The sequence below is a fragment of the Somniosus microcephalus genome, chromosome 13 (assembly GCF_052327205.1).
Source record: "Somniosus microcephalus isolate GS21.2 chromosome 13, FLI_Smic_1.0, whole genome shotgun sequence".
NCBI classification, from domain to species: Eukaryota; Metazoa; Chordata; class Chondrichthyes; order Squaliformes; family Somniosidae; genus Somniosus; species Somniosus microcephalus.
In genome coordinates, this window is record NC_140999.1 from 153,663,556 (window position 1) to 153,676,767 (window position 13,212).

General features: G+C 43.3%; 1 protein-coding gene across 11 annotated transcripts in view; it reads right to left on the minus strand.

The window, feature by feature from the left end:
- Window positions 1–13,212, minus strand: part of LOC147108681 (extracellular sulfatase Sulf-2-like) — a 409,937-nt gene that overhangs the window by 291,433 nt on the left and 105,292 nt on the right. Inside the window, exon 3 of one of the 11 annotated variants that reach the window (XM_086005382.1) lies at window positions 2,842–2,966. The exons of the other annotated variants lie outside the window; for them this stretch is intronic. The gene's annotated coding sequence lies outside the window, so the exon portion shown is untranslated. The remainder of the gene's footprint in view (window positions 1–2,841; window positions 2,967–13,212) is intronic. 11 annotated transcript variants of the gene reach the window in all.

Below are 13,212 nucleotides of genomic sequence, written 5' to 3' on the forward strand. Positions count from 1 at the left end.
AAGAAATTGCTGCATTTGCACATTAATTGCCAACTTTAACTCACCGCAGAACGCTAGGGCTGGTACTTAACACAAGTACATTTTTAATGATCAATTTATGTCCCTGCAATGCCACGCAACTGCTTCGACCCAGAAAGGGTACAATTGAAACTGTGGAGTCTCTTTCACAGTAAATTTTCCTTTGTCTCTTTTTTTTCTCTCTCTCTCTCAATCCAATCTTCCTTTCCCTCTCTTTCTCTTTCTGATTTGACTCTAATCCACCTTATTTCTTTCTCCATTGTTCCTCTGTTTCTTTCCCAATCCTTAAATCTCATTGGTTAAGGAAATAGACGGTCTGTCCCATCGTTCACCAAGGTCCCAGATGCCCCGTTGCCCTCACAGCTTGCAGGGCGAGGGAAAAATTCTAACTAACGGGGCATGCTGCTAGATGTTTAACATCTCATCCAAATGACGACCCCTCTAACAGGGCAGCACTCCCTCAGTACTGCACTGGAGTGTCAGCCTAGGTTTTGTGCTCAATCCCTGGCATAGGACTTGGACCCACAACCTTCTGACTGGGAGACAAGAGTGCTGCAACTGAGCCATGGCTGTCAGTAGACTGAAATGCTTATTTTATTTCTCATCTATTTTATCTCTAAACAAAGTTTAAATTAAATATTGGACGATTTTGTTAGGTTTTACAGAAAGATAAATAAAGAGAAGGAAATAAAGATTGGATTAAGGGAGAGAGTAAAGAGAGACCGAAAGGAAATTGTTCTATTTCTGGCCGGAGAGGTTGATTGTTATTGCATTAACAGTGATCACGTCGTTAAAAAGGTACTTGCACTGTTAATTACCACACTTAACTTTCTGGAGTGAGTTTAATGGACAATTAATGTGAAAAACCAGCACATTCTTAAAAATAACAGGGAGGTTAAGGGTGAGATGCCGTTTGTGTGAAGCAAACGGTGGAGCGGCATCAATCAACCAGCAAGTTCTGGAGATTTGCAACTCAAGGCACATCTCTTAATCTCTTGAACTTGCTGGCCGATTTGCCCATTAATAACACTCCGTTATTTTTCCTGCAAGATCCGGTCCACTGTTCGATAAAATATGTACCTCAAATGATCTTCTCTAGCTGTATGTCCCAATCTGCGCCCTTTGCTGCTCTGCTCATTCCCACTCCCTCTGCTGGACCATCTCACCTTTCCATGTTGCTTCTGTTCTCCTGCTCTTGAACATTCTCCACAAAACACATTGGGGGAGAAATTCGGTATCGCCCCGTTTGGGGTGCAATGTTTAGCACCTGGCGCTATTATTGCCTCTGACTGCAAACTTGGCTTTTATCACCCCAGAGGTGATTGGAGTGCTAAATCAGGCGCTACACACCTCTCAAGGCACTAACGCCAAGGAGCGAGGCGCTACCTCAGAGCGCTGGCGAAGCTCATGTGATGTCAGTCAGCAATGGAACACAGACACACTGGCGCGCCGGCCAGTTCTTTAAAGGGGAGGGTCGATCTTGCTCTCCATCCACACCCTGCTCATTGCAGCCTTGAATCTCGGCCTGGAGAGACCTGTACATCAAATCTGCTGGAAAGAACAATGGAGAGGCCCAGGGAAAGAGCTCAGAGTGCAGCCCCCATAATCTCTTCTAAATCGATGCAAGGAAGGTCAAATCAAAATGAACCTGCAAAGTGCTGCTCAGTACCCAAAACTCCTTCACACAGCGTTGAATCTCTCCAGAAGTTAGTCTCTCTCTCTCAATGCGTGGTGCAAAAATGTCGCTGGCAAAAAAAGGCAGGAAGTGGTCACCTTTAAATAGCGCCCCCCCAGTCACTTCCCGACTGCAAAACATTCCCATCAATCTGTCGTTGCTAGCCACAGGTGGTAAGGCAGGGGGCGCCACTCAATATCCGGTCTGGGGCGCTACATGCTTAACTGATGTCACGATCTGCAGGCGCAGGGGATCGTGGCAGTAGTGTTTAGCGCCACCGCAAAATGTCTGGTCAATTTTGCGAGCGGCGCAAACATCGCCGTGCCCGGGCGCTAGTTGCTTTGCGCCACATTAGTGCCCTCTTAGGGCGTTAACGAGAGGCGCAAAGCAACCAAATTTTCCCCCATTTCCTTGTAACCTTTCTCAATCCATCATAAAGCTTCCTAAATGTCTTTAACTATGTTTTCAATTCTGCTCCAAATTAATCTTCCCCATCTCCTGTGCAGCATTCTAATCTCTCATGTATAAACTGTTCTGAAACATTAATCTATAGGAGGGGTGAAATATAAATGGAAGTTATTGTTACTGTAAAGTAAAGCATTATACAGTGAAGTAAGCATTGGATGCAACACCTGTCCGGTATGTGTTTAATTAGGAATCTATATGGCAATGCAGTGCTTTATAGAGGAACACAGTCTACATGAGCTAGAATATCAAAGTAGGATTCAATAAATAGGATTATATTCATAAAAAATGATTCTAAATCAAGTAGATCTTGAGGTCACAGAATTTTTGCACAAACTAAAAATATTTTAGTTTAACTCCGGAATACAGAAAACTGACAAATCCACTAGGACTCTAAAGCATTTTTCTTCTATTTTAGAATATCAATAATTGAACATTTATAGAAAGTATTTCTTGTGGATTTCTGTGAATTTTGAATAGTGTGAAGGAAACAGATTTTCAAACGATTCATGACACCAGACACAAAAGTGTTATGTATTTCAAATAAACATTTCTCATGTAGTCAATTTGAGTGTCTTTAGAAATTGGTCTCCGTGAAAAGAGAGTAGTGTAGAGCACATTCAGCATTTGCATTACCCCAGGGTTTATACAAAGAGCTGCTCTGAATAATGGTGATTAATTACCTACTTGGACGCAGTTTAATTTCAAGCTGAAATATATGAGTCCAATCAAAGTTCCAACCTTCTTTTAAATGGAAGGGCAACGGTGCTGACCAATTTTAGGACAGATTGCCATATTCAGCTACCATCTAGGGACAAGCACAAGTTCAAGTTACATTTTTTTTGGACTGTGAAGGGAAATAAATTGGATGTCCACTGAACAAGGTCAACCTAACTTATCCAGATGCAGCATAATTTTTTCAGTCTTCTCCCAGAATGTTCAGTCATGGAAGAACTTAAAGTATATGGAACTGTAATCATGAAACTCACCCATAAAATGGAAATACATATGCAACAGTTCACACATGCATGTGTATGCTCGTATCCAGACTTTGAAATACTAGAGACTTTGATCATTAAGAAAGCAGGAGGCTTAAAGACAAATCAGATTTCCATAGAATTAAACACAAAATGATCTGGACTAAATTAGTCACAATAATCCACTGGTTACAGTCTCCTTGCTGTATTTGTCATTTTCAAGTCATACCTAATTCTATACTTAGCTACTTGACACTGATAATCTTACTTTACTTATTGCCTGCTGTGTTCACTCCCAGCTTTGTTAGCAATAAATTGCTTTTATATAGCACTTTACATGACATTGGGACGACCCAAAGTGCTTCACAGCTCCTTGTACCTCATTTATTGAAAATATTCAGTTTGCAATTTACTTTACCAAGTGAAAATTTGGTGTGCATGTACCAACAGGGTAGCTGACAGGATTATCTCATGTTAGTAACTGCCAAAGGTGTGTCACTGTGATTCAAAAATCAGATTTCAGTGACAACACGTCAGTATTTTTTTAAATTTTTTTTTTAAAAACTTGTCTTTAATAAATCCACTATTACAAGATGATAACCCTGGTATCGGTATTGTCCAGCTTGTAAATAAAGCTTTCACTCATGTTAATGTGCTAACTTTTCACTCACAGGTCTCCCGAGGCTATAGTTGACTCCTCTTCTAGGACTGATGCCAGAAACCTGTCTCCATTGGAATTTAGCGGTTTGTTATCTCTTATCTGCAGCTATGGGGAAAAATTGGTTTGGTTTGCGCCTCTTGTTGGCGCTAACGCCTCCCACGAAATTCAGCGGGAGGTTAGCGGCGGTGGTAGCTGGTAGCACCCCACGCCGATGAAGTCATTGCTGTGCGCAGAGCCCCAGCCGCAAACTTCCCTTGCGCCCCCTGACCTATCGCCGGATGATATTTCCGATAGGATCAGGAGGCGTTTTTGCAGCGGCGGCGGCACTACTTAAAAGGGCAGGTGTTGGGCGACCATTTTTATTTTGACCAACTGTCAGCAACTCCCCCGTCACTTTTTTATGCGAGGTGCCAGCCACAATCGCTTTCACAGCACCCCCCTCCCCGGTGGTCCAGCAGGGCCCCGGTGTGCACAGCGCTAGGCCCCTCCCCTTTAATCAGGGGAGGAGGCCTGCAATGACGTAGCACCGTGAAATTTAGTAGTAGCGCCCCAAGCAGGAGGTGGAGCGCTTTCCAGTGACACCCCACCTTCTGCTTGGGCACTACTACTGAATTTATGGCAGAGGGGCGCTAACTTTTTCGGGGAGCTAAAATTAGTGCCCCGGTGATATTCGCACCCCAAAATGGGCGCCACCAAAATTTCCCCCCTATCTTTCTTAAAATATTTAAAACAGTCCCAGAGTCACCATGGCTACATGTAAACTCACAAATATTTACGAAGAGGTTCTAATACAGGAAACTTTGTGCTATCCGGAGGTGAGCTATCTGGCAATCTGGAGCCACCGGCAAAAATCAGCAGCCGTTTTTTATTCTTTTTGTTTGTTTTTTTTGCTTTGTTTGAACAGTCAAGCTGTGCAAGGTCTGTAGCTATAGCAACAGCTTCAGCTACAGAGCTTTAGGGCCACACCCGAGTGTTTAGAAGCTGTTGCTAAGCAACAGTGTTTGTTGTCAAGCAACAGTGTTTGTTGTCAAATACGGAGATAAGAATCTCCGTATCTCTCAACATTAACTCTGGAGAGTACGGAAGTTTTGAGGCAATGGCAGCAGCTCGGTCCCGTGGGTGCCGGATAGCACAAAGTTTCCTGTATGATACATAAACCCCAATATATAGAAGCTACAGGAAACTTTCGATTTACCGGCACCTAAATAACCGGAAATCTCAGTTAACCGGCAAAATTCAGGAGTAGGTTTTACTTCATATTGACTTGCGTTCCACCATCTGTTGCTGTGCAAGGGTGTGGCTGCAGCTGTTGCTAAGCTACAGAGACGCTTGCAACTTGTGGCCATTGTTCTGAACTTGTTGCTAAGCAACAGGGTTTGTTGCTTTATACGGAGCTGTCAGCTCTCCGTATCTTTTACTATAGCGTTCGGTTATCCGGAATTTTTGATGAACCGGCACCACATCAGTCCCATCCGTGCTGGATAAAAAAAAGTTTCCTGTACTTAGGATCAGAAAGAGAAACAGATTGGAAAAATATCATCTTGTCCATGGCTCATAGGAACATAGGGACAGGAGTAGGCCATTCAGCCCCTCATTCCAGTTCTGCCATTCAATTAGATCATGGTTGATCTGTATCTTAATTGCATCTACCTGCCTTGGTTCCGTAACCCTTGCCTACCAAAAAACTATCAATCTCAGTTTTGACACTGCTGCTGAAACCCTCATCTACCCTTTTGTTACCTCCAGACTCAACTTATTCACTTGCTCTCCTGGACGGCTTCCAATTTCCCACCTCCGGAAATTAAACTCCTCCAAAACTGCTGCCCATATCCTAACTCGCACCAAGTCCCATTCACCCATCACCCCTATGCTTGCTGATCTACATTGGCTTCCAGTCCCCGAATGACTCCATTTTTAAATTAGCATAGTGTTCAAATCCCTCCACGGCCACATCCCTCCCATGGTCTGTAACCTCCTGCAGCTCTACAACCCTTCAAGAACTCTGGATTACTCAAACTCTGGTCTCTTGTCCACCTCCATTTCCTTCCCACCACCATTGGCAGCGTGCCTTCAGCTGTCTAGGCCCTAAGCTCTGGAATTCCCTCCCTAAATCGCTCAGCCTCTCCCTCCTCCTTTAAGGCCCTCCTTAAAACCTACTTTCACCAAGCTTTCAGTCAGCCATCCTAATGTCTCCTTCTTTGGCTTGGTGTCAATTTTTTCTGTTTATGCTCCTATGAAACACATTGGGACATTTTCCTAATTTAATGGTGCTATATAAATGCAAGTTGTTATTGTAGGCGGAGAGAGGAATTTGAGGGTACAAGTTCACAGAACAATAAAGGCTGCATCTCAGGTTGGTAAGACTGTTAAATAGCTCATGGTATTCTAGGTTTTAACACGAGATATAGAATATAAAAGCCAAGAGGTAATGACGAGTCTGTACACATCCTTAATAATACCTCAGTAAGAGTACTGTGTGCAGTATTGGGCTCCACAATATAAGAAAAATGTTGAGGGTTAAGAGAGGGTACAACACAAATTCACTGGAATGCTGTCTGGTATGAGGAAATACAAATACAAATCAAGTCTTGAAAAATTGGATCTTTTTTCATTAGAACAACACAAATTATGGAGCAATACAATAGCATTGTTTGAAATTATGAAACGATGGGGCAAGGTACATAGAAGTAGACTATTTCAAGAGATCTAGAAATACAAGATACAAGATTAAAAACAAGGGGGGAAAAATTGAGTCGCGCCCCCTTTAGCACCCTGAAAAAATGAGCACCCCCACAGCCAAAATTGAGTGGTAGCGCCCCAAGAGGGAAATGGAAGTGCCCTGCCTCCCTCTTGGGTCACTGCGAGGGAATATCGCGGCATTATTGCCACAGCGCCACACACTGCGGCACGTCGCGCCACGGTATTGCAGGCCTTCCTCCCCTTCTTAAAAGGGAGGGGTCGTGCGCAGCGTGACCCGGGGGCCCAGCTGGGCCATCGGGATTGGAGTGCCGGCAAAAGAGCCCGGCACTCAAGAGAAGTGCGGGGCTCATGGAGCGCAGCCGGCACTCCGTGGAGGTTGGGGGGGGGGGGGGGGGGCAGAGAGAGGCCAGCAGGGACGGCAGCGGAGGCAGGTGCTGGCAGGTGGCCAGCAACAAAAATGGTCGCCCGGCACCTCACCTTTAAATAGTGCCGCCCCGGTCGTAGGTAGGCCGCCTTGACCCCATCGGACATAGCATCCAGCAATAGGTCAGGGGGCGCTACCGAAGATCGTGGCCAGGGCGCTGCGCATGGTGATGATGTCATCGCCGGCGGTGCAGCACTATGGGGCGCTAACAGTTACCGCCACCACTAACCTCCCACTGAATTTCTCTTCGGGCGTTAACAGGAGGTGCAAAGCAACCGAATTTCCCCCCCCCCCCCAAAAGAGATTTAGAACAGATGACAGGAGAAACATCTTCACACAGAGGTGTGAGGCTGTGGAATTCATAGCCAGGTCGAGGCAGAAACTACATAAAGATTAGATTGGATTGAGTAGGTGGATGAAGCAAAAGGGGGTAAAGGGATATGATAACAGGGTGGGGTAATGTGATTAGAGTGATTTGCTTATGTTGAGGGCAAACACCACCACGGACTGGTTGGGGTGCATGGCCTGTTCTTGCATTGTAACTTCTATGTATTTCTATGTAATTTATTGGAGTACAATTCCATGGGCTCCTGTTACCTTCCAAAAGACCATTACTCCATGTGTAAACCTCAGCATTAAGTGTCAATAGGCTATTTTACCACAGGGGGAAATCATAACCAAGTAAAACCGTGTCTTCACCCAGCATTCACAGATGTTACAGACAGCAGATGTTACTTGATAGCTATCACTACCAAAAACCCTGGTGGATTTACCACTCTTCTATCAACATGAATTGTGTGCATTAAAACAATAATGTAAAATCAATAACTCATTAAAGTATTGTAAATATTAGTAATGTTATAAACAGTGGTAAATCAATAAATTCTCAACAAAACTGAGTGTTGGCAAAGTGAAAGGGTTGTGTCAAAATACTCTCACAAAAAGTAAAGGAAATCTACAAATGGAGAGCAGAAATCTCAGTATTACATTGGAATTTTCCTCAGTGGAGCATGCAATCTCTATATAAATCACACATTACATGCTATGCTGAAGATTCCAGTGGGGTGTGGTCTGTTCAAAATATTGTGTTAGAAAATATGAATGGGAAGGAGAAGGCAGGTGAAAAAATGCAATAATATTCTTTGGCAACATTGTGAGCCACATATTTCAGGAATCAATGAAGCCACATTTTATTCCAGTTATAAAGGGAAAAAAAGAAACATCTCCACTGTAAAGCATGTTTGTGGTATCCAATAGTGAATCCATGCATAATCCCAAAGGCACAATACTGTTTCAGCTAATGAGCCATTGAATCAAAGTGCAGCTGCACACAGTCCATTCAAAACATTAACATCTGTAAGATCACATTCTGAAACATCGTAAACTATGTCCAGATGTGCTTCTTTTTACAAAGAAAACAAGCAGAGCATATTTAAATGAAAATCTGTGTCAAAAGTATTTACATTGGATTAGTTTGGAATTTAAGTTCCAGCTCTTCCCCTCTCATTCACAACACAGTATGAGGAGAGGTTTGTGAAACAAAAGAGAGGAATTCTAGTCCTTTATATTATTCCAGGTAAATTGAGGTGGACTCCTTTCAACACTGATGTATTTGACCCCAGCTCACAGTGATGAGATTACACTTTCTCGCTTGTGATTCTGAGGGTCCTATAGGAAACATATTTGGTCAGCCTCAAACCTGTGCCTAATTGGTGAAGGTTCACAGCACAAAACCTCGCTAATCAAAAATGCAATCCATAAATTCACAACAATGGCAGGGTAGAATATGAGGCGTCACATTGCAAAAGAGTGTTCTTCCAAGACTGTGATTAAGATCTATGAATGAGGCGAAATAGAGGGTGCTGCACCTAAACTATTAATCTGGAAATACTTAATGATGATCCTGATTGCAAATATTAAAACTTTTTTTTTACTGCTGAATTGTCATACAAAGATATTTTGTGAACTTAATTTAGAAGTCATAAAGTAGATTTTTCCACAGTGGTCATGGAACATTACAGTGTGGACTTTTCACTCACTTGAGTAGCACATTGATGAATTCCCCCAGGGCTTGTTCTACTTATACATTAGTGGCAAGCTACTGGGAAGCTTTGCCTTGCTCAACAGCCTTAGGGAGTTGAAGGTGCATTCTCAAGAGTTTTTTCTAAATTGGCCATAGCTTTTTATTTCCTCAGTATTTTTTGCCTTTTCCAGGAGAATTTATAGTTTGGGAGTGGGACAATGGTGTGCCAGGTTTGACTGCTGTTTGGATGGTGAAGCCTTGATGGGTCTGATGCCTTTCCCTCCCCCCCCCCCAATGTTTGTGGCATATTGACAGGAAACTTCCAGCTTTGGGGCAACTGAAGCCATCTAAAAAAGGTGCAATTTTTTTTTGCAAAAATTGTAGAGAAGTGATTAAATATTGGGCCGTAATTTGCGACCCCTCCGGATGTGTACGAGGTGCGCACGCGCCCGTAAGGGCCTCGCAACTTCCGGGTTTAGGTATGCGCTAAAACCCGGAACTTGCGATCTGTCAAGAATTCTCTTGACAGATCCTCCGCATCCCCGGGAAAAGGGCATCTGCAAGCGGAGAATTGGACTATTTGCCCAATGAATGCCTGTGAAATTCTTCCGCCTGGTAAAAGCAGGCATAAGGCCTGTTTTACCAACATAAGAGTTTAAAAAAAAAAAAAATTCTCTCTATAATTTATGCATTTAAAAACCTGTGAAAGGTAAGTTTATTTTTAGCCCCTTTAAAACATGTAAATTAATTTTTCAAAAAATTACATTTTTGTTTTAAATATTTAATTAAATGTCATTTTAATTAATTTTAAATATGTGATAGGTTTTTTTTAAACTTTATTTGAAGCGTAGAGGTATTTTTTTGGGTATTCTCATTCATACTTATGGGGTTTCCGTACATACGGAATGGAGATCCCCTTCTGTCATTCGTTGGGCCAGCCCACATGATCCCAGGGGCACTCGTGAACCGCCTGCGCATGTCTACGCATAGAGGGCCAGGAGAGCAAGTCTCCATGGATCCCGAGGCAGAAGGTAAGTTCGTAGATTTTTTGCCAGTCGGAGGCCTCACCCATGGAAAGCCTCCGGCCACAAATTCAGGGCTATTGTCTATAGTTATAATAAACAGTGGCAACACCCAGATACAGATATAACAATAGAAGAAGGATACCCTGGGGCACTCTCCCTGTAGAGGAGTGCTATGGTGACTCTGGAAGGAAGTGGTAAAATTTATCAATGTGGTCTGCAAGAAAGATTGGTATCACATTTATAATTTATTAGATGCTGAGAAATCAATAAAGATAAGGCTACCCACCAGTAATTTATACAAAGTAGATGAGCAAAATATGCACGTTACACCCGATGACCCATTGACTGCTGCCCATATAAAGCATTCAGACAACCTTACAGACATTTGACTTGCAATGTAACCCCATATTGCAGCTGGCCATCAACTCTAGCTGCAAATTATCACTGCAACTGTTAGGCACCTGGGGGGTAATTTTCAACTTTGCCACATAACCTGGTGGATTGAATCACCACTAAAGTCAACGGAACGAGAATTGGCCGGGTTCTATAAAGGTTCGCCAATTCGCTCTGACAGGCAAAGTTGAAAATGACCCCTTGGAGATCTCAAAAGGGCTTCATACAACAAATTCCTCCAACAAAACATCTACATGTACTCATGCACACGATGGATTATAGGACAGGCACTTCCAACATCTCAACATTCCTTCTCTGCTCCAGGACATAGTAGCAGACCACGTGCAGGAGGGCCCCCAAACTACTTGCTTTCGAGTACATTTGAGAAGGCACATTTTTATAGAGGGACCGGGGGAGGGTGAAGCTGGAAGCATCTGACAACCGAAAGGCTAATATGCTTCTCGTGTCATTTCTTCTACTTGCCCACTGACCCGCACACTCATTGTCAGAGATTGCAACACCATGCCACACAGTATACTGCCATGCAAGTGACATTAGAAGGGGTGCATTGCAGCCAGCATTCTAACATATATGTTCCTTTTCTGTTTCTACAGGCATGCTCAAGAACCAGGCAGAGCTTCCTATGCCATCACAGAACCCTACATCACACATTCCACCCATCGCAGCACCAACCCAAGTAGAACCACCCCGAGGCATTTAATCATTATGAGGAGGGTATATCAGTGAGCCTGAATAAGGAAGGGCAGTGACAGTGATGGTGTGGGAATTTGCTGGCCTGAGTGCCAATGCACATCCTTCCTCAGCTGGAGGGCCTGGGAGTTGGATCTCAAGCTCTGCACTGAAATGAGCTGCTATCTGAGTATACACATTTTGTGCAGCCACTTGAGTGTGAAACACATCCTGAAAAGTCTAATGTCGTATATGGAGCAGCCCACTACTCACAACTGTTTAGTTGTGTGTAACCGCTGATCTGAAGTCCACCATGGAGTACATAACTCCAGCTACATCTGCACCAGAGTCCCCAGTGACAAGAGTCTTTTGCAGGGTGTAACTTTTCTGAATGCTCACATTGCTACTATGGAGGCCTTGGGCTTCAATCTCCAAGGCTCTCTTCACTGGCTTTAAGATGCTGATGGATTAGATGAAGAGAGCCATTACGAAGGTTTACTGTTGCCCAGGCAACAAAGATTTAAAAAATAAATGAGGAAGGGCATTCTGCCTATCCAGTGCACCCTTCTGCAGAAATCTACAATCCATCTAAACTGCCTCTTAAAGGACTCTAGATTTTCTGCTTCCACTACCTCACCCCGAAAGCGATTCTAGATATTAATCACTCTTTGTATGGTGAGGCGTTTCCTGACATCAGTTCTGAACTTGCCTTTTACCAGTTAGTACCAATGTTCCTTTAACATGCAGTCATGGTTTAACTTGGCCATCTGTGTACTATCAATACTCCCTTGGGATTTGAGGATCCTGTCAGCCTGAAGGATTGCAGTGCCCTCTCATTCTGATGCTTCTCCCCCCCCCCACCAACCCCCCAAACAGGCACAGTGTTTGCCCTGTTGAATAAAGCATCATTGGCCTGCTTAGTATATCAGGGCACTGCAGATTTGCTCTGTGGTAGCTCAGAGTGAGTCTGTAACATAGAAGTTGAGGGCAATTGCATCATTGACAGGCACTGGCAGTGCTAGCCTTGTGGTGGAGGTTCATGGCACAACTCAATCACTAATTCCCTAGTGAACATTAGAATGCGAATATAGACTATTATGACGGACCCAGGTGGTTGCGCCTGGGACTTTATGCACAGGTCCATGGATAATAGTTTGTGAGGGCAGACTGCCTTTGGTGCAGATGAACCTCATTGTTACCCATCCATTCATCCTCTCCCCTGCCTCAAAAAGACACAGGAATACAGAAGCCACTGAAAACTAGACCCACAGCAGCAATTAAAATCTCAGCTTTAAGAAAATTCTTCCTGAAAGGTCAGAACATTACTGTCCTTTAACTCATTTTATGTGGGTAGGTAAAGTGCAAGTTTAAAGCAGATGGTTGAAAATATTTCTCATCACAGAGGGTGATCCATCAGCTGAAACAGGTGTCAGAAAAGATGATTGAGACAAGAACAAGTCAAGTGGGCTGTATGGCCTTCATCAGAACTGATGATTTTGTTAACCTCAATGGTGAGTTCCTATTACAAGATTTGGACTGGAACATTCAAAATCTGGCAGGAGTGAGCTTTTACCATTAATGCCAAGTGGTAAATTATTGTTGGCAGTACAAACGTACCAACTAGCAGAAGAAAAGAAAACACAGCCAAAGGTTCAGGCCATTCCAGTAAATATCACTGCAATCACTTCTCAATCTGTTTCAACTGATGGATCACCCTCTTGGAATTCAATTACCCTGAGTGGTCCAACAAGTATCTCAGAGAAATTTCCTTCAGCAATTATGGTCTTTCCCAACATCGATCACTAGGATCACTTCCTGAAGGCTATTGTGTGCTACATATATTATACATTGAACACTATTACCAGTCACGATATATATTTTTTTCTACAATAATGTACAAGGAATAACATCCAAACCAGCTAACGATGCATCAAAACTATATCTGAAATATTTTTATTTTGTACCACAAATGGAAGTAAAAACTTCAGGGATAAGTAGATGCCCTTGACTTGTACAACTACGGCCTGGCTGCAGCGCCATTCCAAGCAGCATCCTCTCGGATCTATCAGATTTTCCAACACACCAGGCACTCAATTAAACTTATTCTTAAAATGCATTCTATGTTTTTGCACAATTGTCTCCATTCATCTGTCCTGCCTCA